This window comes from Balaenoptera acutorostrata, chromosome 21, assembly GCF_949987535.1.
Source record: "Balaenoptera acutorostrata chromosome 21, mBalAcu1.1, whole genome shotgun sequence".
In the NCBI taxonomy this organism is placed as follows: domain Eukaryota; kingdom Metazoa; phylum Chordata; class Mammalia; order Artiodactyla; family Balaenopteridae; genus Balaenoptera; species Balaenoptera acutorostrata.
The window spans coordinates 273,355-300,438 of NC_080084.1; the positions used below are offsets into that span (position 1 = coordinate 273,355).

General features: G+C 40.9%; 1 pseudogene; it reads right to left on the minus strand.

Annotated features, from left to right (window-relative positions):
* LOC103004484 (thimet oligopeptidase-like) overlaps positions 1-26,376 on the minus strand; it is a 42,152-nt pseudogene extending 15,776 nt beyond the window's left edge.
* Positions 26,377-27,084: the final 708 nt, after the last annotated feature.

The following is a 27,084-nucleotide window of genomic DNA, read 5'->3' on the forward strand; positions in this document are numbered from 1 at the left end:
TCCATACACACGGAAAATATTATACGTTAGTGGTTGCCAGGGGTTTGGAAGAGAGGGAAATAGGGAATGACTGCTTAAAATGGGTGTAGGCTTCCTTTTGGGGTGATGAAAATGTTTTGCAACTAGGCAGTGGTGACAGTTGCACAGCATTGTGACAGTACTAAATTCCACTGAATTGTACAGTGAATTGTAAAATGATCAAAATAGTGAATTTTATGTTATGTTCATTTTACTACAATAAAAAGGAGAAAGGAATAGGGAAAGACTTTGAGTTTGGGAAAGTAAGGTGAACTGGTCAAGAAAAAGACAGCTCTACGATTCGGTTTTCTCTCAGCTCTCCCAGTGCATTAATCGTCAGCAAAAAGTAGCCTGAACTTGTAGATGACGGTCATTCAACAGAGTCCAGGGAAAAGTAAATAAAATAAAACCCAACTATTCTGATTTAGCACATCTATGACAGGTTAACTTCCTGCTCAGCCACATGGACATTCATGAGGACGTTTCAAGTTAGGTGTCCTCTACTCCAGTACTTTACTCACAGCTCATTCACACATGTATGCAACAGCATTTCTTCATTTGATGGACTCTGCAGTGCTGTTTGTGATCAGTCTCACGAAAAGGAAAGGAGGAAAAAGCCTCCACACTGGCTTGGTGGTCTTGGGATGAAATGGATGCAGAAGACAGCTTGATTGTCAAACTGGAAACTTTTATTTTCCTTTTCCTCTTCTTTTTATCTTTCCTATCAGGTCTTCTGTCCACTTCCCACTGCCTTCTTTCAAACAGGAAAGACACTGATTAGCTGCTGGGTTTTTTTTTTGTTAAAACAACTATTGTTTTAGATTTCTTGTTGTTCGCTGAATGTTATTGTTTTTACTGCCAAATGAGCTTCGGTGGGTGATGTAGGGGGTCTCTTGGGAACTTAACTTTTTCAAGTTGAAGTGGAAAAGCTTTTTTGTTTGAATTGGCTTTTACTGGGTGCTTCAAGGTTTGCTCTTAGCTCTTTGATGGGGGACTGAATAGCACTGTTTCCTTTGAGGTCCCAGTAAATAAAGGATCCCATGTCCTCCTGGGCACTTTATCGGGATTTTGCTGTGTGTGCTCTCTAACAGCCAGATACAGATTCCAGGAAAATGACATATAAGTGAATATAAATAATCTAATATTTTTAGAATTTGCTTTGGCCATACTCCTGGTCTCATTCTACTTCTTGTAGCAGATGGCTTTAAAGAGCATTAGCTATGTATATATTAAATATAATATACATATACCAATACTAAATATTATATTGGTGTATAAATATAATATATTACTGTTTATATGAATGTATAACAATTATGTATTATATTAACATGTATTTTTGCATAGCATATATTATACACAAACTATATGACTAATGCAATGTATTTATATGTTTAATATGTTCACAGTATTAATATGATATATCATGTAATATTGATTATAAAATAATTATATCATAATATGGAAATATATCATTGTTATCTGATATTATACATTATATTTAATGTATTCTATATAACACAATACATAATGTATTATTATAAGACAAGTATATTATATAAATATAATACTTATATAAAAGTATATATATTTTAATTATACACTACACATACAAGTATGTATAACTATTTATAATTTTATTTACGTAGGAATCTGTTCATAACAATTGATGTAAAAATATGCAATACTTTAAATCAAATGGGCCATAATCTCACTACCTACACATAATTACATTTTTTTTTTTTTTTTTTTTGGAATTCATGTTCTTTTATTTATTTATTTATGACTATGTCGAGTCTTCGTTTCTGTGCGGGGGCTTTCTCTAGTTGCGGCAAGCGGGGGCCACTCTTCAACGTGGTGCGCGAGCCTCTCACCATCGCGGCCTCTCCTGCTGCGGAGCACAGGCTCCAGACGCGCAGGCTCAGCAATTGTGGCTCACGGGCCCAGTTGCTCCGTGGCATGTGGGATCTTCCCAGACCAGGGCTCGAACCCGTGTCCCCTGCATTGGCAGGCAGATTCTCAACCACTGCGCCACCAAGGAAGCCCCATAATTACTTTTAAAATCTTGAACCCTGTCTAAATCATGCTTACATATCTCTCAACCTGTTTTTCTACACATGCACATATACACACATTTATACACAATATATATGTATACTACCACTTTTCAGTTCAATGTATATAAATACATGATATATATAATTATATTCCTGTGTATGTAGACAAATATAAATCAAAGGTATGGGTATAGGTATGTAATTCACATATTTATATAAATATATCATATAAATAATGTATGTGTATATAAATACATGATTATATACATACATAAACAGAAATATACTTATTTAAACAAGAGACCTAAATAAACATAGTTCTCAAAGAATAAAACTAGTTATGTCTCACCGTTTCAATAACAGTTTATAGTTTTCTACTGTATGTGCTTCTATAATTGTTATGAACAATTCCCATTTGTTGAATGTTAAGTTGTTTTAATTTTTGCCATTATTAATGAGGCTCTGAAGAACATGGTGGGCAAGATTACTTGAAAAACTCTCCTAAAAGAAGAGTTCGGTATGCTAGGTGAAATGGAAACAACTTATTTTTAAGTGCATGTCTGATTTTTGAAGTGTGCAGTAGAAATTTCCAGGACCCCTGAAAGAAGGGGCGTACATGTGTGAGAGTTATAGCTATATTAAGAGTGGACTAAAGATCTTGATAGCTTAGAACAGAAGCTGGCAATCCTGTTTTTATGGAGCAAAATAGCAAATATTTTAGGCTTTGTGGACCAAAGAGGCAAAATTGAGGATATTATTTAGGTACTTAAGTAACCATTTAAAATATTACCAGTTAAAATGTGAACATTATTCATAGCTCATAGGCCATAAAAAATAGGCAGCTGTCTGGATTTGGAATACAGGCCATAGTTTAATGACACACCTGACCTGACACAGAGACTTGCTGTTAAAATGGCCATGACCACATGGGAGGCAGGAGATAAGACTCCATCCCTCCTAGATGGGAAGTTAGAACTAAACCCATCTATCCCTAGGTTCACCTCTAATGAAAGGGTGTGCTAGTAAAAAAAAATATCTGCTGGCAAAGGGAGACTAAGACCAAATTCTCGTGGCCTCTGCTCTGGGTAGGAAACAGGTAGGACATCTTGAGAATTCTGAACCCCAGATCTGTGTTCACAGTGTTTGGGTTGCAAATTTATTTGCGGTCTTGCAAACAGAAGGGAAGAAATTACCTTAAAATGCTCCCAGATGGGTGGTATTCCAAACACAGAACTAAACACTCTCTGGAGAGGTAGACCTTCAACCCAGGCCTATAGCGTTCCCACAGATAAAGTTTAGCTAAACATGAGCTCATGATCTAAATTCACACAATAATGAAGAAATCAGCTACAGTGGGAGAGAATCAGCAAAAGCAATCAATATCAGAATTAGATTCCCAAGGCCATCCATTGAATGTTGGAATTATCAGGTGCAAGGCAGAAAATAGACATAAAACTAGAACTGAAACAAGGAACAGGATGTTTTAAAAGAGTGGGTAGGCTCTTTAAAAAATTTCTAAAGTACATGTCATAGATAAAGCTAAAAACTCAAAGCTTGTGTAAAACAGCAGATTAATCATGGAGAAGAGTGAAATTATGCTGTTTTTAAAAATATGTCATATCAGCTTTTCTGCCTAATTATATAAGTAGATATATCTTAAAAAAATACACATATTTTAAAGATTTATTGGCTGGAAAATAACTAAAGGATATTTCAGAGGGCTTCTCTCCAAAGAAAAGTGAGAAGTAGCAAAACACAGAAAGTCGAGGGGAAAAAATGTCAATATATACATTGCTATAGGGTGCACTAAGGCTTAGGCCAGCAACAATGTGGAGGTGCTGACCCTTAGATACTTACAACTAAGCTGGCATCTTCAAAAACTGCAACTATTTATAACTAAAAAGATTTATTAAAATTAATAACCAAGTGTTTTAATTGACATCAGAAGAGCAAAACAATAAACCCTGAGAACATAGAAAAAATAGATAATAAAGATATAAGCAGAACTTAATAAAACAGAAAAAAAGTATAAAATTGAGGTGATTTAGTAAGTCAAAAGAATACTCTTTGAAAAGATTTTAAAAACACACTTTGATTAAGCAAAACAAAAACATAAGTAAATAATACACAGAAAGAATCAGGACAATGTTATAGCAGAGGGTACAAACAGAGAATATATGAAATGCCAGTAAATTTGAACATTTATGTAAAGTGGACAATTTCCTAGCTCCTAAAGTTTATCAAAACTGACACAAGAGGAAATATATAGCTGGAGTTCTTTCACCAGTAAAGGAATTAAGTCAATAGTTTACAATCTTTCACCAAGAAAATACCAGACCCACCCAGAACGTTTGGGTGGGGAATTCTATCAAACTTCTATTAAACAGAGAACATCTGTATTAATAAAGAAAAACTTCTAGAGAGTAGCAAAGCAAGAATGCTCCTTTATTCATCTTAGGAAGTCTATATAATCCTAATACTGAAAATAGATTAGGACTGTAAGGAAAAAGAAATTTACAGGTCAAATTTACTTGTAAATATAAAAGCAAACATTTTAAGCTATGATATTAGCTACTCAGGTTCCCTAGAGTAAGAAAAAGCATAAGCAAGTTAGGTCGTCCAATGAATGAAAAGGTAGTTTAATGTCAAGAATATATTTCAATAGATTGAAATCACCACATTTTATTTCTTTCATCTGTCTCTTTAAAAAATTGATAAGTACTTATATTGATCTCTCTTGTACTAGGCACTGTCCTAAGTCATTTACATATTTACTCCTTTAAACCTTCTATTATCCCTGGGGGAAGGTTCTATTTTGCTTCCATTTCTTAGCTAAGACTGTAACCCCCAGGAAAGTAAAGCAACATTTGCAAGTTTCTGTGGATGGTCAGTGATGGGACCAGTACAGGAACATCCAAAGTCTGTGCTTGGAAACAGTGCCCCATGTTGACACTCACATTACAGATGAAAGGAAAGGAACCATGCACTTACCATACAGATGAAATCTCACATTACAGGTTAAAGGAAAGGAACCATGCACTTACATTATAGGTTAATACCCACATAACAGGTTAAAGGAAAAAGAAACATGTGCTTCTCTCAAAAGTTGTAAAGAGAGCATATCTATTTCTAAATATATTTCCCAATTTCTTTTGCTTGTTTTCTGACCTTTGTAGTGCATTTTGCCATGAGGAAAATTTTAATTCTTATATAATTAAATGTATCCTTTTTTCTTTGTATCTTAGAAAGGTGTTCCTCATGAATAATTTATTTCAAGTCTCCCAGGTTTATGATACTTTTACAGTTTCATTATTTATTACTTTTAACTAGTTGCTATATCTAGAATTTATTAATGATAGCCATATTTTCCCACTTTTGTTGAATAAGTTTGGCTACTGATCCAAAATGTCAATTTTATTTTAATCTCAAATCCCTTACGCTCTTGCATCTAATTTTAAGATGCTTCTTATTCCACTGGTTGTTTTGTCTATCTGAAACAAAACGCTACCTTAATTATAATGTAATTCTAATATAATAAATGCAATTAGTAAACATAATACCATATATAATAAATAGCATAATATAAAATAACCAAATATAATTTACCATATAACAAGGTCAAAAGAGAACAAAATTATACAATCAGTTGAAATATCCTCCAAAGACGTTTTATAAAATTCAATATTCATTTCTAATTTAAAAGAAATAGTAAAATAGGGGTTGATGAATGCTTCCACAGTAAGAAGAAATTATATATCTAAAAGAGAAAGAGGTAAATGATAACCTTTAGTAACACTGGCAATAAATACAGGACAAGATGAAGATGCCTGATATAATGTTAAAGAAAAAGTATTATGTAACATTGTCTTTGCAGCACTGACGAGTTCAGTGAAAAGAGAATCTCATAGAAAAGAGTATCTCCTTCTTCTTAATGTCTGTACACTTGTCCATTGCAGGAACAGAACAGCTTATTTAACCAATATGCTACTGATCTGCATCTGGATTTCTAGGTTTTCATGGAATTTTATTAGGCACAATTGTTACAAACTCTAGGACTTCCTCTTATGTTTATATCTTTTGAAAGAAACAATATCTCCACAGATGATTTATCTGGGCTGGCTGCTAGCCAACTATGGCTACTTCTCAGTTCTTCCCTTTACATTCCTAGTCAATATGAAAACGGAAGGCAAGAAGGTCTTCCGTTTAGAGACTGTAAAGATAGGTCTTGGTGATAAAGTCTTGGTGGTAAAGGCTAAAAATATCAACCCAGAACAAGTGTTTTTCCAGCTGTAACTATGTGTGATTCCCTTGGCTTGATGCTGTAGAGGATGTAAGACAAGACCGTAGGATCTGCCCTCAAAGTGCTTCCAGTAAGATGAGCTAAGTCAAGTATGGTGGCATATCTAATTCAAGACAAAATATAATTGCTCCTTTTCTCTCATAGCAAAACTTCGTGGAGTGAATGTACAAGTCACTGTAGGCTCTTAATTAAAGGAACACAATAAATCTTGTATTGGAAGGTGATTATTCTGGTCTCTTTGTAGAGATGAATTGGAAATTGTCTAGAAGAAGGAAAATTAGCTTAACCAAAATTAAACTCATAAATAATTGAGCATTAATTAAACATCTGTGGCCTATGTTTCTCTTTGATCAAAATTTCTCCCAATTTATACCCCTCTTTGATACCCGATTAATCATTGTCAAAGATGCAATTAACAATGATTATTACTGTGTATTAGGTTTTGCCTGGGCCCTGAAGAAACCATCCTAAATTACGAGCTATGATTGTCACTTGATTTTCTCACAAAGAACAATCAGAACTCCTGGTCTGAAGTGGCTTGGAATGTGAAACTAATGAGTCTCTTAGATATTATTAGAGGACTCTACAGAGCCCATTGGTGAAAGTTTGGAAAACACTGGGCTTCTTAAAATTAATTCTTGTAGTGTGTTATGAAAGATGACTGAACCAAAATGATAACGGTGTTTCTGGTTCTGTTGTTAGCGTTCTCCATGGAAACATCGCGGAAGCTTCTGGACTCAATTTCCTTCCCCATGTGTGAATGTCACTGAAAATATCCAACTCCATTCAGAACTTCAGAAACTAAGCAAAATGAAGACTCAAAATTCATTTCAAATAATGAAATGAAAATATAATGTAGAATGGAACTGGGAAAATACCTGGTTTAAATTCTGGAAAGTACTAACTATACAACTCTGGATAAGTTGCTTAATTTTGTTTAGTCTGATTTCATGTGGATCTCACAGGGTGTTATGATGATTAATTTAATACCTTTGTATAATGTACAGTGTTATGTAATTTCTTCTTGTTCTTCTTGAGTCAATTCATATCTTTAAGCAACTCACTTTAAAAAATAGTTACTTACTTGCTTAAATTACTCTTACCTTCTATTATCAGCTGAATTGTGTCCTGCTCAAGTTAATATGTGGAAGTCTTAACCCCCAGTACCTCGTAATATGACTGTATTTGGAGAAAAGGCCCTTAAATAGGTAGCTGAGGTCAAACGAGGTCAAATGGGTGGTCTCTAGTCCAATATGACTGGGGTCCTTATAAAAAGAAAATATTAGGACACAGACATGCACAGAGAGAACAAAGTGATTATTAGTAACCACGATCATGTCCTGAATGCATGGAACACGTCACCATTTGCCAACCACAGTGTCAAGTCCGCAGAAACTACAGAAATCGAGAGCTCTCCGCAGAAATTCACACACCCGTGCACCAGGTAACAGACCACAGGCAGACGTTCACTCAGCCTTTCACGTGTCCCTCACGGAGGGCAAGCTCTCTCCTGGGCGGGGCGAGCACAGACACTTATCCGGAGTTTTACTCCTTTTAATATGCGTTGAGTCTGGAGCCTGTGCTCCGCAACAAGAGAGGCCGCGATGGTGAGAGGCCCGCGCACCGCGATGAAGAGTGGCCCTCCACTTGCCACAACAAGAGAAAGCCCTCACACAGAGACGAAGACGCAACACAGCCAAAAATAAATAAATAAATAAATTAATTAATTAAAAAATTAAAAGATTAAATTATATAAAATTAAATATAAATATATAAAAAATATAAAATATATATATTTATATATATAAATATATATAAGTGTAAATAAATTTATATATAAATATATAACATTAAATTAAATTTTAAAAAATAAATTAATTAATAAAAAAATCAACACTGCAATTAAATATTAAAAAAAAATGCGTTGATACAACCATGTCTCACTTTTGCTTGGATCAGTCAGCAAACGCTTTTTGGAAACCCCAAATTCTCCACACTCCTACCTTTCCAGCTGCCCTGCTCCTCAGGCCGGGTCCCCATGGGAGGCGGGGCTGCATGCGGACGCACGGCGAGTGCACTGACGTCCGCGAGCCCCGCCCCCAGGGGGCCGCCTGCCGGTTGGAAAGGCAGCCCCCCGGCGCGGTGGGCGATGAGGCCGGCGCCAAAGTGAGCGCGGCACGGAGGGGCCTGCCTAACTGGGGCCCGGGGCCCTGCGTCTTCTGGCTGCGACGCGGGTCTTACCATTTTATTTGTCAATTATATCTCAACAGAGCTGAGGAAAAAAAGAAGGAAAACAACAGGGTCATCTTGGATATTTTCCCTTCCTGTACTGCCACACTGTCCCCCCAACCCCCAAGTCCCTTAGGATAAAGTATAAAAGTTAAATAGTTAAAAACAGAAAGAAAGAGCCACTCCCTTACCTGAGGAAAGAAGGAACATTCCACTCAGACACAGTAAAACCGGCCAGTGCAACCAACGGAGCCAGGGGTCAGGGGCAGGCTGTGACCCTTGCTCCAAACAATGGTGTGGAGAAGCAAAGAGCACACCAGATCAGAGAAGGAGGCTGCACTGCACAGGGAAAGCCCACAGAAAGGGACTCAGACGCAGCTGTTCCGAGGCCAGAGACGAGAGAGGAAGGCCTGCTGCTGGGAGAGCCTGCTGACCGCCCTTCAGGATGGGCACTTAGTGCCTCCACAGAGAAAAGAACAGCCGGCCTTCCCGTGGAGGTAAGTCTCCATCAGTTCCGCAGGACCCAAAAAGAGGTACCCTTCAAGAGCATTCAAGGTTAGGGCAAATCTAAGCATTTCAGCTGAAAATCACTTCTGTGGAGGGCCACAGACTGCAGGTGCTTTAAATCTGAACTTGCAGACATCTCATGTACCAAAGCTTCCAGGAGGTCAGTTACAGTAGATGAGAGCATGAGATAATAAAAGTGTCACCTTGTTTGCAATTCCAATACCAAACTCGAAAATCAGTCCAGTAATGTCATCTTCCAAAAGTACAGTCAGAAATGATTTACACAGTTCCGAGCAACGGTGTTTATTTTCATACAAGGAACAGTGCTTGTACACTTGCCAGGCTGGGCCAGAGGCAGGGCCATCCCAGTCCTCTACCTTGAATGAGGAGGACTCAGGTAGGGAATGGTGTACTTTATGACATCAGTCTCAAAAGTTCAAGAAAACAAGTAAATAATTTAAAATGTGAATAAATACTCATGTACAAAGATGTTTATTAACAGGGTCATTTATAATGATCATGAAAAAGAGGAAACCACCTAACTGTCCCCAGACAGGAGAATGGCTGCGGAAACACGGGTGACTTCTAAAGACGAAATATTATGTAGTCACTAAAATGGTGTAACTTGAGAGTTTTACATGACATTGGAACATAGTAATAATGCTAAGTGAAAAATCAGTACACAAAATGGCCTGGGCCATATTTCAACCGTGTTTAAGAATGCACCGGGGGCTAAGGGACTAAAGAAACACGCCCAATAAGAGCGACTCTCTCTAGGTGTTCTTTACATTTTTTGATATTATGAAAATTGTCTACAATGAGCCATTACTACTTTTATCAATAAAAAAAAAAAACCTTCAAACACTACAAAGAAAAGAACTTTTTTTTTAAAGTTAGGCATGTACAACGAAAACATGCTTAGTTTTTCCTAGTAAAGAAAATGAATTTCATATGAATCTGTCTGTTTTCAGCCTAGGCCTCTCAGACAATTCTTTCTTCCTTACGACCCTCAACCTAAGATGCAGAATACGTCTTCTGTTCTCTTCATTTATCTTATCTTTGTTTTCCACTTTCAAGGCTGTCCCTTCGTTGTGGTGTCTGAGCCCTCGGTGGATAGGTCTCTGCATGGTTTGGGGCCTCGATGTGCAGGAGTCTAAAGGTTCCTCCTCGGTCACACTTGCTCTTTCTCTGGATTCTTTCTTCAGACTTCTCATGCTCCTCTGGAGGCTTTGGCCATCAGGACTGAACTTCACCCAAAGAATAAGAAAATTTCCTGCTGGTCCAAGTACTTCACAGTAGTTGAGGTTAATGTTTACAAGAAACAACCTAGGATGAACTCTTTTAGCCTATGTTGGTTCACAGAATTAGAGAATCATAAAACATTGGATCTGAAGGGACTTTTAGAAGTTATCTATTCCAATTTTGGTCCTTCTGAAGATGTGACTGTCCTAACTGAGAGTACAGCTTGTGATTATCCACTTACTACGTAGGCGGCGCTCAAACGAAACCCGTGCGAAGGCAGCGGAAGTGATGCCCCTGGCTGACATGCATCGGGCTTTCTTAATGACCCTACTCCTGACCCCGGGGGTTGGGACACCTTGAGGTCCTGGCCTCAGCCAGGGGTGGGGAGGCAGAGACCATGGGGAAAGAGCAGAGGGTGATAAAGAGAGCGGCTTACCAAGAAGGCTGCAGAGCCTGCACCCTGGAACGTTTTCAGGGTCAGCTGATGTCTCAAGTGCTGTCCAGCTCCGTTATTTTACATCATCCAGAGACCACAGGGCCGGGAAGAGGCGATTTAGCCTGGAACTATGAACCACAGGATTGTCCTGCGGGGAGAGGGAGTGGAAATTTCTGACCCTCTCCTGAGCAGTGCAGTCAACGGCCTTCATGAATTTATGGAACATAAACAAACGTATTTTGGTCCTCTAGGTACAGTTTCCACTGCAGAGCCTGTGGGCTCAGCCCTTCTGTACCAGGCCCCATTCCAGATATATTCACTCTCCCTCCTGCATTTTTGTCATTCTGACATTTAAATTTCTTGTTGGCTCATAAAGCTTGTGTGTTATTCAGATGTTTTCCACACAGCCTTTTGCTCCCTGGGAAGGCACTGTCTAAACCTAGGAAGTAAAAATATTTTTCAAAGGATGAAGAAATAAAAGCAAAATGAATTCAAATGAATTAAAAGTTAAAGGAGTTAGGAAGATTTGGCCTGAAGAAGGGAAGATTTAGGAGGTCCTACATGACTTACATGAAAAATATTTCTTAAAAATGGAAAGACGGCCTCAGGAGGCATAAGTGCTAGTTTCCTGGAGGTGTTCAAATGGGACCTGAATGACTGAGTGGTGGGTTAGAGCAACAAAGCCCCTACCTATTGTTTCCATTTTAAACGGATAATTCAGTGATTCCATGAAAAGGTTACCAAAAGGAAATACATTATCAGCCACTCTTTACCCAGTTGGAGATACAGCAAACACTCTTTCCAACGACAGGCGAATGGATAGACAAGATGTGGCACGTACATACAATGGAATATTACTCAGCCATAAAAAGGAATGAAATTGGGTCATTTGTAGACACGTGGATGGGCCTTAGAGTCTGTCATACAGAGTGAAGTAAGCCAGAAAGAGAAAAGCAAGTATCGTACATTAACGCATACGTATGGAACCTAGAAAAATGGTACAGACGAACCTATTTGCAGGGCGGGAATAGAGACGTAGACATAGAGAATGGACATGTGAACACAGAGAGGGAAGGGGAGGGTGGGACGAATTGGGAGATTAGGTTTGACATAAATACACTACCATGTGTAAGTAAAATAGCTAGCTAGTGGGAATCTGCTGTATAGCACAGGGAGCTCAGCTCAGTGCTCTGTGACGACCTAGAGGGGTGGGATGGGGGCTAGGGGGTGGGAGGGAGGTCCAAGAAGGAGAGGATATAGGTATACATAGAGCTGATTCACTTTGTTATATAGCAGAAACTAACGCAACACTGTAAAGCAATTATACTGCAATTAAAAAAAAAAAAAAAGTCTTTCATTGTAATAAGAAAATCTACACTCAGGAGGAAAAAACTTTGTAACTGAATGGGTTGCCACACACTGCAATAAGCTCCCACTGGAAATGTGGAACTACTTGCAGTGAAGATTTGAAAAAGATTTGAAAAATAGATTATTACCATCTTGTGGAGTGTTTTAGGTGCAATACTGCTTGAAAGCCAGGGACTAGAACAGCTGAGCTTTACACATTTTCTCCCACTCCAAGACAGAAGTGGCTTCTGAACGTTTTTCCCTTTCTGTAGGCACTATAGACAGATTCCCTCCAAATATTCTAGGTAAATTTTTTTCTTCACTCCTAACCAAAAATAGATGCATTTTCATGAGCAAATCACTTAACATCCCTTCTATCAACTGGCAAACCTAGGATCACTTGTTCCAGTTCTGTGCCCTGAAGTGTTGGGCTCCTTGGCTAAGTTCCAGGAACTATATTAGGGAAATACTTTCCCTTCAGCCACAGTTTAAAATGGAACTATGTATATAAATAGATATCTTGGTTCTTACATATTTATTTGCTAATTCTGTTCCAAGTATAATGGAAGCTCAGTAAAAATATGAATGACACAAAAACATTGATTCCTGATACCACTACATATTATTTCTATTAATGGAACACTAGTATAAGTAGAAGAGTTGATAGATGAAGATTATTATCTTAAGTATTTTCCATGCTCAACTTATAGCCCCATATTTCTTGTTCTCATTCCAGAGGTTCTTAAGCAATAGTTCTTAGGCAGCAGAAGCAAGAGAGGACAGATAACTATTAAAATGATTTAGTCGAACTTTTGGGGATGTAGCAAAGTCTGTTCAAGGCTCTGAAGTGCCTCATCAGAAGGCTGCAAACTTGATTCAGTTCCACCAGTAAGTGCAAAAGAGCAGTGTAAGTAGCCTAAACAAGGCAATAAGTCCATAAATTGTTCATCTGGTTTGTAAATCAGGTGAAAATTTAGCAGTTCTTCATATCTCTGAGACTATGAAATTAAAGTCTTGTTACCAAATTAAGAAACCATAAGCATTTACTTGATATCACCTTCAAAGGACCACGGAGACAGAAGTTAAAAAATATAAGAGCAATAAGACAGTTTATAAGATTTCTTTGAAAATTATTTCCCAATTCTGAGAATACTCCTGGCACTTCATTCCTTATGCATGATTAAGATAAACTTTCCTGGGCAAGTCACTAGCTCCCTTTGCCTCAGTTTTTCCTTCAGAAAACTTAGAGCTGGGGAGGATGCTTTGATGTGAACATAAAGGGCTTTCTTATAATAACCAGAAAGCAACCAGATATAAGCTACTCTTTTTTTTTTAAATTTTAATTTATTTTTATTTTTTATTTTTGGCTGCATTGGGTCTTTGTTGTGGTGCGCGGGCTTCTCACTGCGGTGGATTCTCTTGTTGCAGAGCATGGGCTCTAGGCGCGTGGGCTTCAGTAGTTGTGGCTTGCAGGCTCTAGAGCGCAGGCTCAGTAGTTGTGGCACGCAGGCTCAGTAGTTGTGGCGCACGGGCTTCGTTGCTCCGCGGCATGTGGGATCTTCCCGAACCAGGGCTCAAACCCGTGTACCCTGGATCAGCAGGCGGATTCTTAACCACTGTGCCACCAGGGAAGCCCATAAGCTACTCTTTAATGATGTTTTAAATCACTTAAGAGAAGAAAGATATGTAATTATACTGTCTTTTATCATTACCTACTTAATTACCTTTACTGGAGTTCGTGTGTGTATTGAAATTGCTGTCTTGTGTCACTTCCTTTCAGCCTAACGAACTTCTTTTAGTATTTCTTGTAAGGCAGATCTGCTAGGAGGGGATTCTCTCCGTTTTCATTTACTTGGGAATGCTTTTATTTCGAAAGACAGCTCTGCAGGATGCAGGACTCTCTCAGCACTTTCACACGTCTTCTCACTGCCTGCGGGCCTCCACTGTTCCTGATGAGACGTCAGCTGTAGTCTTGGTGGGCTTCCCTCATACTCCACAAGTCACTTCTCCCTTGCTGCTTCCCGATTTTGTCACTTTCAAAATTTTGACTATAATATGTCTGAGTGTGGATCTCTTTGTGTTTATCCTCGTTGGAGTTTGTTAAGCATTCCGGGTGTGTAGGTTAGTGTTTTTCATCAGCTTGGGGAAGTTGTCAGCCATGACTTCTTTGAGTGTTTTTTCTGCCCCTTTCTCCCTCTTCTACTTCTGGTATTCCCATTGTGACACTTAACAGTGGCCTATCTTTTTCTGAGGTTCTGTTCATTTTTCTTCATTCTTCTCTCTTTCAGTTCTTCAGACCAGATAATCTCTGTCACTCTATCTTCAAGTTTGCTGATTCCTTCTTCCGGCAACTCAAATCCACGGTGCAGCCCCCTAATGAGTTTTTCATTTTGGTTACTGTACTTTTCAACTCGAAAATATCCACTTTAAAAAAATGTTTTAATTGTGGTTAAAATAAACATAAAATTTACCATTTAACCATTTTTAAGTGTATAGTTCAGTGACATTAAGTACATTCACATTATTGTGCAAACATCCCAATCATCCATCTACAGAACTTTTCATCTCAAACGGAAACCCATTAAACAATAATTTTCCATTCTCCCTGGCAACCACCATTTTACCTTCTGTCTCTATGAATTTAACCACTCTATCATATGAGTGACATTATACAGTATTTGTCTTTTTGTGACTGTCTTAATTTCACTTAGCATAATGTCTTCAAAGTTCACCCATGTTGTAGTATGTGTCAGAATTTCCTTCGTTTTTTTAGGCTGAGTAATAGTCCATTGTATGTATACACCACATTTTGTTTATCCATTCATCTGCTGATAGACCTCTGGGTTGCTTCTACCTCTTGGCTATTGTGAATAATGGTATTAAAATGGGTGTACAAATACCTCTTCAGGTCCCTGCTTTCAATTCTTTCGGGTATACACCCAGAAGTGGGATTGCTGGGTCGTATGGTGATTCTGGTTTTAATTTTTTGAGGAACTGCCGTACTATTTTGTACCGCAGCTGCACCATTGTACATTCCCACCAGCAGTGCACAAAGGTTCCAATTTCTCCACATGCTCACCAACACATTATTTTCTATTTTATTTTGTTTTTTAATAGTAGCCATCCTAATGGGTGTGAGGTGATATGTCTCACTGTGATTTTGATTTTCATTTCTCTAATGATTAGTGATGGTGAGCATCTTTTCATGTGCTTGCTGGCCATTTGGAAATCTTCTTTGGAGAAATGTCTATTTAAGCCCTTTGCCCATTTCTGAACCAAGCTGTTTTTTGCTGTTGTTGTAGGAGTTTTTTACACATTTATATTTTGGATAATAACCCTTTATCAGATACGTGATTTACAAATGCTTTCTCCCATTCTGTAGGTTGGCTTTTCACTCTATTGATTGCATCTTTCGATGTGCAGAAGCTTTTAATTTTGATGTAGTCCAATTGATCTGTCCTTACTTTTGCTGCTTTTGCTTTTGGTGTCATATCTACATTTGGTTTTTTTTTTTTTTTTATCATTTCTGTCTCTTTAAGAACACTCTCTATGCGATGAGTCACTGCTCCCACACCTTCCTTTAATTCTTTAAGAATGGTTTCTTTTAGTTTTTGAACTAAGAAAATAAAATAATAGCTTCTTTGAAGTCTTTGTCTGCTAAGTTCAGTAACTGGGCCCCTCCAAAAGCAGTCTCTACTGCCCAGTTTCTCTAACATGTCCCGTAATTTTCTGTTGAAAAATGGACATTTTAGATAATATATTGTAGCAACTCTGGTTACTGGTTACTCCCTCCCCACCAGAGGTTTGTTGTTGTTATTTGGTTGTTTGTTTACTTGGCTGGACTAATTCTGTGGAAGTCTACTTTCCCTACAGGGTACAGCTGTTGATGTCCCTGCTCAGATATTTCTCCCTTTTATATACTTCAGTCTGGCTTGCTAGGGATCACCCTTGGGACAGCATAAGACACTTACTGGTCAAAGGTTGTGCTTAAGTCCCCTTAGCTAGTTAGATTTTCACCCTCTACCATGACGTTTGGGGCTTAGAGACTACTTTCACAGTTCAGAGAGCAAGGGGTGGAGGGAAGGTCTGAATATAAAGGAGCTGCACAAGAGTTGGAATTATTATGTATCCTGGCTGTGCTGGTGGCCATAAAAACCTAAGCATGTGTAAAACCTCATACCACTGTACACCAGAAAAAGTGAATTTTATTGTACGTAAATTTTTAAGTGACTGGATTTGCCTTTTAAGAAAAGATACCTCTACACTGGTACTGCTCTTACACAGCTGGATCCAATTTGATCACTTGGGTTCTTAAAAGTTCAGTACTTACTAGTTAATAAGGGGACAGAAAACAAAATCTTTCTTATTATACTACTGCCTACTGGCGGTCATTTCTTCTCAGAACACAATACAAACTAAACTTTAAAAACCACATCCTTCTAATTCTTAATAGTTAGTATGATAAGGTCAAGCTTTTATACCTGACCAAAGAAGTCTCTTCTGGATTAGGCGTCGTCATTTTTCTTTAAGTAAAAATTCTGGATTTCCTTAATTGTTACTGACAAGGCCCACAGAGCCTGAAGACACTATGACTTAAAGATCAAGGAAAAATCAAACGAATGTAAACAAAAGTAGAGATGGCAAAAATCAGGCCTGACAGACGAGGTGTGAGGCTGGACGCACTGCCTGCCGGGTCCCCAGGGATCCTCAAGTCTGCACAGCAGGCTGAGGCACAGAGTGACAACAACTCAGCGAGCCTCTCTTCCCGCTCCGGCCGCCACTTTAATTTCAGGTCAAGTTGAAAGCAATTCCTCTTTTTTTTTTTTTTTTTAAACCTTTATGATAGTAGATGAGCTCATTTATAACTCCCAACCACCTCGCTACATTGAGTACATCCGTACCCTCTCATTTTTGCTTTTAATCTTCAGAGTAAAGGCAAAAACAAAACAAAAAGGGAATGAACAAACAAAAAGAAAAAAAAGGAAGGAAATAAACTCAGTCCAAATTTTTAAGCCAAGATTCATTCTCCTCTTGCTCTTACAAAAGCCACCCTTTCCCTCGACAGCCACCAGTTTCCCGCCTTTTCTAAGGTAGCTTATAGTTTCACGAAGTACTTTTATCTGCTTTATCCCTTTTTTTTTTAAATAAATTTATTTATTTATTTTTGGCTGTGTTGGATCTTCGTTGCTGCGCGCGGGCTTTCTCTAGTTGTGGCGAGCAGGGGCTACTCTTCGTTGCCGTGCGCGGGCTTCTCATTGCGGTGGCTTCTCTTGTTGCAGAGCACGGGCTCTAGGCACACGGGCTTCAGTAGTTGTGGCGCACGGGCTTAGCTGCTCTGCAGCATGTGGGATCTTCCCAGACCAGGGCTCGAACCTGTGTCCCCTGCATTGGCAGATGGATTTTTAATCACTGCGCCTCCAGGGAAGTCCCTGCTTTATCCCTTTTAAAAAGATGCTCTCTTTCTTCCTTCGTGCCACTCAACTGGCAAAGCCTTCTATCAATCAAACTGTGACCACCTGCTTATTCATCTTGATACACATCTCTGCTCTCACTGTGTGCGGATAGCTCTGTGTCTCACTGAAGTTGGAACCGCTTGGTGGCAAGGATGTGCGGAAGTGGCCTCCACAGTCCTCACTGGGAACAGGGTTCCATCCACTGAATATCTGACTATCTGGGTTAAACCGTTCACCCACTGCTCTTTTCCCCTCCCCTGCCCAGAGAAAATGAAGATAAACCCATGGGGGATGTGTCTTTACTTCCTCGGGGAGGCAAGAGTGTGGAGAAGGATTACGAGATGATTCCTACTGTATAAGTGCAGGAGAAAGAGACAAAGATGATGAAGAAAGGAAAGAGAGGATGAGGAGAAGAACTCTCCTTGTAAGGATGAAAACAGTAGGAAGGAAACTGGAAAAACCAGCTTTCTCAGTTCTCAGGATTCCAGGAAACACTCCTGATGAGTAACAAAGGTTCTGAACCAAAGACTAGGTCAAAACATGGTTGTACAGGATCCTAGATTCCTTCTGGTTTCTCAAGGCTCTTTGGCTTTAAATTAAGCTTAAGGTATCAGTCCTGTTGAAAGTGGATTCAACTGAATCTCAGTCCAGACCTCCGTCTTCAAGTGAACATGGGGATGGATCCACTCATTTGGGCCGAGGCTTAGGAATAGACGAAATGAGAGACCCTTTACATAACCATCAAAAGGACTTACCCTCTCGACTCACCATACAAAGCGGGTAGAAAGGGAGGTCTCCTGCTTCTGCTCAAGACTTTCTTAAATCAACGGCCACCCGTACCAAAGCAGCTCCCCAAAACAGCCTTCTGATTAAGGCCACAAGGACATCCTGGCAGCGTGTGGCAGAAGTAACTGAGACAGCCGGTGCTCTCCTACAGGGCCATCACTCACCTCAGTAAACGCTGCTGAGATACACGCAGATACCACACAGCTAAGTACTGTGGAAACACTACCCGAGGCCCCCAGCACATGGTTCCACCACCCACTACTCTGGATCTACGATCCAGAAAGATGGCCCCTGACAAAACTTAAGTGGGTAATCGTAACACTAGGCATACCATTTTAATGACTTTTTAAAATGTGCTGGATTCCCCAGCTCCCTATCTTCGCTCTCCACAAAACACTGAACCTGAGACCCTGGCCAATTTGACATTCATGTGAGAGTTCACGGAACCTCCAGAGCACCCAGTAGTGATGGCAGACCCCTGCTGAATGCCCTTCACACTGCAGAATTAACAGGATCAACCTTCACTGGTAATTGCTACACATCAGCCTATGTGGGCCTCTTCCCAAGAAACAAGATCTCAAGTCTCTGCCTTACAGTTTCCATTGTAAAAATAATATGCGTGCATATAAAATTTTTGGTAAATATGGAAAAGGAGAAAGTAAGGCAAGCAACAATGCTCCTAGCCCACCACTGCAAAATGACCATTGTTTTTGTGTACATTTTGGTGCACTGGTTTTATCCACAGGGGTAGGCATTAATTATGTAAGCCACTGGGAGGCCACTGGTGAATTAAATAAAATATAGAAGTCAAAATGAAAATGAGTTACAGGGCTTCCCTGGTGGCACAGTGGTTAAGAATCCTCCTGCCAATGCAGGGGACACGGGTTCGATCCCTGGTCCGGGAAGATCCCACATGCTGTGGAGCAACTAAGCCCGTGCGCCACAACTACTGAGCCCGTGCTCTACAGCCCGCGAGCCACAAGTACTGAGCCCATGTGCCACAACTACTGAAGCCCGTGTGCCTAGAGCCCATGCTCCGCAATGAGAAGCCACCACAATAAGAAGCCCGTGCACCGCAACGAAGAGTAGCCCCCGCTCGCTGCAACTGGAGAAAGCCCACGCGCAGCAACGAAGACCCAACGCAGCCAAAAATAAATAAATAAATAAATTTATTAAAAAGAAATTAATTATAATAGTTCCTTTTTGAAAAGAAAGTTTTTCATTATTACATACGTAATATATGCTCGTTGAAGAAAGAAAGTCTAAAATACAGGTAACCAAAAGGCCAGGGGAAAATCATGCATGAGCTCATTTCCTACAGATAACTATTGTTATATTTGGTGCACTGCATTCTTTTTTAATGTACATATAAATGCCTTCCTTTTAAAACAGGAATTAAAGCCATTAGCTCATTTAAAAATGCCTTCCATTCAAAAAATGAGGTGATACACGTTTTCTGTAACCTGCTAGTTTTACTCCATGTACATCCAACATCATCATTTCAAACGGCTGCAGTGTGTTGCATTATATGGCAACACCATAAATTATTTAACCTGTACCTTACTTGGTTGTCTCTGGGGATCTTTTATTGAATTATTAGGTGAGTAATTCTTGTGTAGTCTAATAACCAGCTAAGGAGTTTTTTTTTCCTCTCCTTTCAAAGACATTAAATTTTTTGACTCAACAACTACCATGAGACAAAGTTAATCCCAAACTATTTAACCACTCTCATTTTTAAAAAAAAATTTTAAATTAATTAATTAATCTTTGGCTCCGCTGGGTCTTTATTGCTGCGCACGGGGTTTCTCTAGTTGTGGCGAGCGGGGGCTACTCTTCGTTGTGGTGCACGGGCTTCTCACTGCGCTGGCTTCCCTTGTTGCGGAGCACAGGCTCTCGGCGCACAGGCTTCAGTAGTTGTGGCATGTGGGTTCAGTAGTTGTGGCATGCAGGCTCAGCAGCTGTGGCTCACGGGCTCTAGAGCACAGGCTCAGTAGTTGTGGTGCATGGGCTTAGTTGCTCCGCGGCATGTGGGATCTTCCCGGACCATCGCTCGAACCCGTGTCCCCTGAATTGGCAGGCAGACTCTTAAACCACTGCGCCACCAGGGAAGTCCCACCATTCTTTTTTTTTTTTTTTTTTTAATTAATAGACTTTTACTTTTTTTTTTTTTTTTAAGTATTTGTTTTATTTATTTATTTATGGTTGTGTTGGGTCTTCGTTTCTGTGCGAGAGCTTTCTCTAGTTGCGGCAAGCGGGGGCCACTCTTCATCGCGGTGCGCCGGCCTTTCATTGTCACGGCCTCTTTGTTGCGGGGCACACGCTCCAGACGCGCAGGCTCAGTAACTGTGGCTCACGGGCCCAGCTGCTCCGCGACATGTGGGATCTTCCCAGACCAGGGCTCGAACCCGTGTCCCCTGCATTGGCAGGCAGATTCTCAACCACTGCGCCACCAGGGAAGCCCCCACCACTCATTTTTAATGACACATCTGTGGACTAGATATGACTGATTTTAGAAACAAAATTACTTTTGCCAGGGCGAAATACCGAAGAAGACTATTTTGTCACTTCTCTTTGTACAGTAATGAAAATAGCCTTTTGCCTGCTACCATGAAGAACCAAATCAAGCAGCCATTTGGATTTCCTCTACTGGATATACAGTTATTGAGCGTTCAGGGGTTTTAAAGATAGTATTTTCTATTCAGAGACTGATCTAGGGCGTTAGAAGTCAGTCGTCTCTGCTCTCTGAATCACTAAGACAAACCTGTCTTCTCTGTGTGCAACCACCACAGGGACCAGGTCTCACATACTCTGTGCGTGGACACAGATGTAGAACGTGACAGTACACGCGGCCTCATGTCTGAGAAGTCAGTTTTTTCCAACATAACGAGGTCTGAAGACTCAGTGACAGCCTTGGAATACTCACCTGCCACCTTCACCCTCTGCCTCCCATGACAAGGCAAACGAGTCTATGCCAGACTGCCCTCACTTGAAGAAATGTTGAATACTCTGCAAATGTGTGATAAAGAACAGCTATAAAAGCTAAGGATGCCACTATCCCTGTTCCCAGCGCTGAGCTCTGAGGGCCTCAGAGCCGGGCCAAGGCAGGACGTGGCCTCTCTGGGGACAACAGTGTGATCCTGGTGCGACACTTTCTAGGCAGCACTGGCAAAACATGTCCTCAGAGAACCCTTTCTTCACTCTGATCACAGGAAGCTCTGATTGTCCTAAATGCTATACAAAGTGTAACACACACACTCTCCGTAGTTTGTTTTCAACCCCAGACAACTCCTTCAAGCAAAAGTACAAAGGAAAAATACACAAAAGGGCAAAGACAACTAAAGTAAGATGCATTTTTATTATGTGCAAAATGGGGGGCTGCGGGGGGAAGAGAGGGACTCAGGAGTAAGTACCTGGACTGGGGAGGGTCAGAACTGCCAACTGCCCGATTCGAGATCATTAATTACACGGGCAAGGGAGGAGCACCTGTGGCCTTGGACGGTGCAACGGAATAATTCACTAGGTATTTGTGTTAAGTGCCTACTAGGTGTCCTGTTGGTTGTTTGCTGCGGATACAAAACAACAGGATAAACACGTCCCTATCCTCCGGCTCTAAGGGAGACCCACTACCACAATATATTTAGGTCCCCCTGTCCCCAGCTTCCAGGTGGCAGGTGGAACTCCCCGTGCAGGCACGAGGGATGGCATCCTGCAGGCGGAAGGGACAGATTTGGGAAGATGGGGTGGCATCACACTGCCCCTGTCCCCACGCTTCTTCTGAAATGGGGAAGAGCCCCCCTGAAATGGGGACTGTCACAGCAGTCTGCGGCACAGAGGGGTCACGGGCCAACCTCAAGGGGCTCCCTATTTTCACAGCTGCCCAAACCTGCCCCCAGGTGGCTGCTGAGAAGTCACACGGGGAGCAGACAGTCTATTTAATGACACTGTGATAGAGCAAAAGCAGGAGATATAACACAGTATGACTTCTATCACAATATCTCATCTGCTCCTCATCTGAAATGGGCACTGTCTTAACTACTGAGTTCAGAAAAGTAATTGCAAAATTCTCCTGGGTAATTATTAGTCTTCTCTCAGTGACAGAGGAAATCCAGAGCAAAGTTAGGGCTAGAGGGGGCTGTGACAGGTCATTTAACTCCTGACTTCAGACAGAATATTGAAAACACTGCAAACAAATATAAACCCATTTTTAGATGACTTCAGGAAAAACGTTTATATTTTCCAGTACCCAAATTCCCCATTTTGTAATACTCTTCTTTGTATCTCATCTAGTGGTCCTCCAGCTTCACCCGAATCACTTGGGGGGTTAGCTAAAACACAGACTGCTGGGTCCCACCTGCACAGTTTCTGAATCAACAGGTCTTGGGTGGGGCCTGAGAATGTGCATTTCTCACAAGCTCCCAGGTGGTACTGATGCTGAGGGTACTAGGACCACACATTGAGGACCACGGTTCTAACCTAACCCTTACTGGACTGAACCCTTACATCCTCAATAGAACTGGATACTAGTTGGCCATCATCCCCTGGTCCAGAGGCACACAGATACTGGAATAACAATTCAAGAGTCCCCTGGTCATTTTTTTCCCTTCAGCCTAAATAATAGACGTTCCCTAACCTCTTATTATAGGCATCATTTTTCAACCCTTTAATCATTTTTGAGGTTCTCTGTTGGGATCTCTCCAAGTCCCTTTTAGTTGTGGAGCCGTGAACAAGACCCGGAACCTTAGTCAGAGATGGGATGAGGTTGACTATAAAGGGAAAATGACTCACAGATTCATAGCACATCCTCCTTTTATTAATCTCCTATACCCGAGCTTGCCTTGTTAGCTGCCTCTGATTCCTGTCCTTCTGACACCGTTCTGGGCTGCAGTAATGCTGAGCTGACCTTCGAAACGCCTTTCTTCAGAGAAGCTCAGAGCACTTCTCTAACTGATACAACTGTTGACTCGACATCCCCAACAAGATTGGGGATGAAGTAACCCAAATGCAGGTTTCTATCCAGACATCACTCTGTGGAGAAAGATGCTCCTTACTTTTATGCGGTATCAAGTTTCCTCCTTTATAGACTAATTAACAGTCCCTTTCCAGGTGCAGGTGAAACTCCTGATCTCCTTCCCTGTGTGGGGAAGCGTGCCAGAGACCTGGAGCTGTGGATCGGGCCCTGGGGGCCATCCCACTCTTACCTCCATCACTTCCCCAGCTGCTGGAAGAGACAGGGAAGCAGGGCCCCGTGGCACTGCCGGCTGCCCGAATCCTACAAGGCGGAAGCCCAGATGGATTGAAAGCAGCCCACGGGTGACCCCCGACCCTCCCCATTTGTCTTCCTTTCCTTCCTTCTATTCCTTGCTCTGCAGGTTTACTCAGTGTGCAAGTCACGGCCCAGGCTCTGTCCCGCCTAATTTGAGCATGTGGGCTCTTTGAGAGTAGGAACTATGCTTTCTTTGTGCATTGTATGGCTCTGGGGGTGCTTAATACATGCTAAATAGTAACAGCCGTCCCAGCATTTCCAGAAGCAATCGGCATTCCTGCCGAGAACCAGATCCTATTACCATACACTTGTGCCCCAGACAGGCAGCGCTGAAGAAACCCCTCCGCTCACTGCTCCTTTCATCCGGAACTCAATGTATCAAGTCCTATTCCTGCAAGAGTTCCTGCTGAAAGAGAACATTCTAGAAGTATGATCAACGAGCACATGCATTAGGCTCCCAACCAAAAGGCAACCTGTTAGATAATGTAAGTCTAGCCACACAGTTACCTACTAAAAACCGCATGTGGATGAAGGGGAGGCAGAGCAAAGGTTCCTCTCCACTTCCCTGAAAACCCCGCACAGCTTCAGAGCAGACGGCTCTTGTCTAGGAATGACGTCACAGTAAAAGAAATCTACTGCGATCAGGAGTCACTCTGTCAGAGCCTCTGGGGCTGTAACTATTTTAAGAGGGAGAGGACTAGGACAGGAGGGCAGGCTGCCAGGGAGAGCAGCTTAAACAGCGCTGGAGGACACACCTGCACCAAGTTAAGTGCAGGAGGGCTACGGGAGGCTCAGGCGTGCCCGGCACACGGCCGAAACCACGGGTCCCGGGCTCCTTCCACAGCCCACAAAGCTGCCCACGTTTCTCAGCATCTGGACCCCCTGTTGGTGACTCTAGGTTGAGCTCATTGTGATTGGTCACGGCCAAGGTCACAAGTAGTCAACAGAGCCTCTTCTCAGGAGGGCACCGAGACCACTGTCCCTTTACCAGGCACCCGGGGTGAACAGCAGGAGGAGAATCGCGGCTCCAGCAAACAGGAGAAATTCCCACCCTGACACTGACATCACCTCCTGGCCTAGGGCACTCTCTCAAAGCGCATAAATCACAAAAACAAACACTCGGAAAGTGTCTACAAGCATTTTAGTAACTCCTCCTAAAAGAACATATGCTTCCTTGTAGTAAAAACACCTTTGGAAACTTCTCTCTGTTAAATTAAAAACATGGATAAATCTTAAACAGCTTTTCTTTTTTGCAGGACTAAACGACAATTGAGCGGATGAATAATAGCTTGAAAAGGATCTAATACCCAACCACAGTATACCTCTAAAAACACTCCACTCAGACTCTGATGGTGCCTTATTAACAGTCAAAAGTAAGAACAGTTACTCTCTTCGGATAAAAGTATATATTCTGAAGAATATCCTGGAACAAAGTCCCTTTAACTGCTGAAGATGACATTACAGACTTTTCTGTTATAATTACAATGAATCCGGGTGGCAAATTTCTCTTCTACTCAATAAAAAGACAAGTTTAAAAAAAAAAAAAAAGTTTATTTCTAAAAATAGCCCAAGAACTCAGTTCTATTTTCCTCATCTTACATTCTTTTCCTACTAAATGTACCACTGAAACATTTCCTTTCATTGTTGGCACCTTGGGTTGTTCGGATTTAAAATCAGACAATACAAAGAAGTCTTTAAATACAGCTTTCCAAATGGAAAATGGCATCTGAGGGCAACCCTTCCTCCGGGCCCACAGATGATGGAGCCCTAACGCCTGGGAGCAGCTACTACCCCCTGTTAGAACTGTTTCATTAAAATCAACATTCCCAGGGGGGAGATAATCTACGTATTAATAGATAAAGAAATTCCTGCCAGGTTCTGTGTTATAAGCAAGTTGTTTGGCATGAAGTCCGAGTCTTCTGAATTAAAACACACTTCAAACTAAGCAAGGTGATTCAGACTTAATTGAAAATATTCTACATTAAAATCTTTAGTTTTCTTCAGTCCAAATTTAAGTTGGTGACTTGTTACGTTAAGAGCAGTTAAGATTAGGGAATTCTTCCAGAAGATAATTTCAATTACTTTCCAAAAGCTTCCTCCTAAATTCATTTTATTTTTTAAGGGCTTCTCTTTAGGAGTATATGGATTTAAGCACCAAATCCTCCTTTGACAAAAACTGTCCATCTACACAGTTTACAAAATTACATTTGACACTCCCATTATTTCTGCACATAAACTTGTAGCTCACAGTAAGTGTAACAGGAATCCACTTTCAACACTTTTTTTTCCCCCTCTAAGAGTTAGGTTACCGTTAAAAATAAAGTTCAATGACACACCATTCCATTAATCAAATATTTGAGCAGATAAAGTATGTAACAATCCACAGACTGCTTTTGCAAAGATAAAAATAGTAAGAATCACATACTTTCTCTTGGGAAAATGGAGTAAGGCAGGTTTCTTGCATTAGGATACATTTAAGGAAAGCCCTTTCACCACCATTCTTAGAAGCCTCTAAAGTGCCCACCCCAGAGCTCCCAGTTTTCCCAAGAGATAAAAAATTACTATGATAGCAACATTAGGAAGATTTAAGGAGAAAAGAACAAAGAGAAATCTGAAAGATTCACCCAGTACTCACAAGTACTTTCAAAGGAAATCGGGGCTGCAATTCTTCAGACTGCTCTCTGCGTATCACCAACAACCTGAGTCTAAAATAGACGCCTCTCACATGGGGCGGAGAAGTCACATTTCAGCTTGCTAACTTCTACTTGGGTAAACAGGTTTACAACTCATAGAACAAACCCTGGCTAAAATTAACTGCACGGGCGCAGCGGGCAGGAACTCGCTGATCTGCATCATGCGTGCGGGGATTTATTCGCTGGGACAACATTGGTGTCCTCTTAATGGGAGATCTGGCCAAGGGGCGTGCCCTGGGGAACAATACGGAGCATCATGATTATGCTAATTATTGAGTTCAGTCCCATGGTGCTATCTCCTTTTACGCTGTTTTCCTGTTTTCGCAAGTACTGACAGAGGGAGAGAGAGTAAGCTCTTTTTCACAGCAGGCGTTCACTTGATTTTTAAGCACTTTCAAATCAGACAAAACTTTGGCAACAAGGTGGCAATGCTGTATGCTCTTCATAAGGAAAAACCAAGTCAAGGGATATTCTGTCAGATTATTTACACAGCATGATTAGACGTGGTACTACGTGAAATTAAACAAGCATCAAAGACACATACCAGTAAGTCTACTAACAAAGAGAGGTAAATGAAAGCTCTTTTCTTGATATATAATGAACGAATTTCGTTTGCTTTCTGGCTTTGTCTTCTGCACCTCCCAAGGAGTCGCTATGAGGATGCAGGTTCACTAATATATTACAGCGGAGAACAAATATCTCAAATATTTGCAAAAGGCATCGTCCTTAGCAAGAAGCATGTTGAAGTGTATT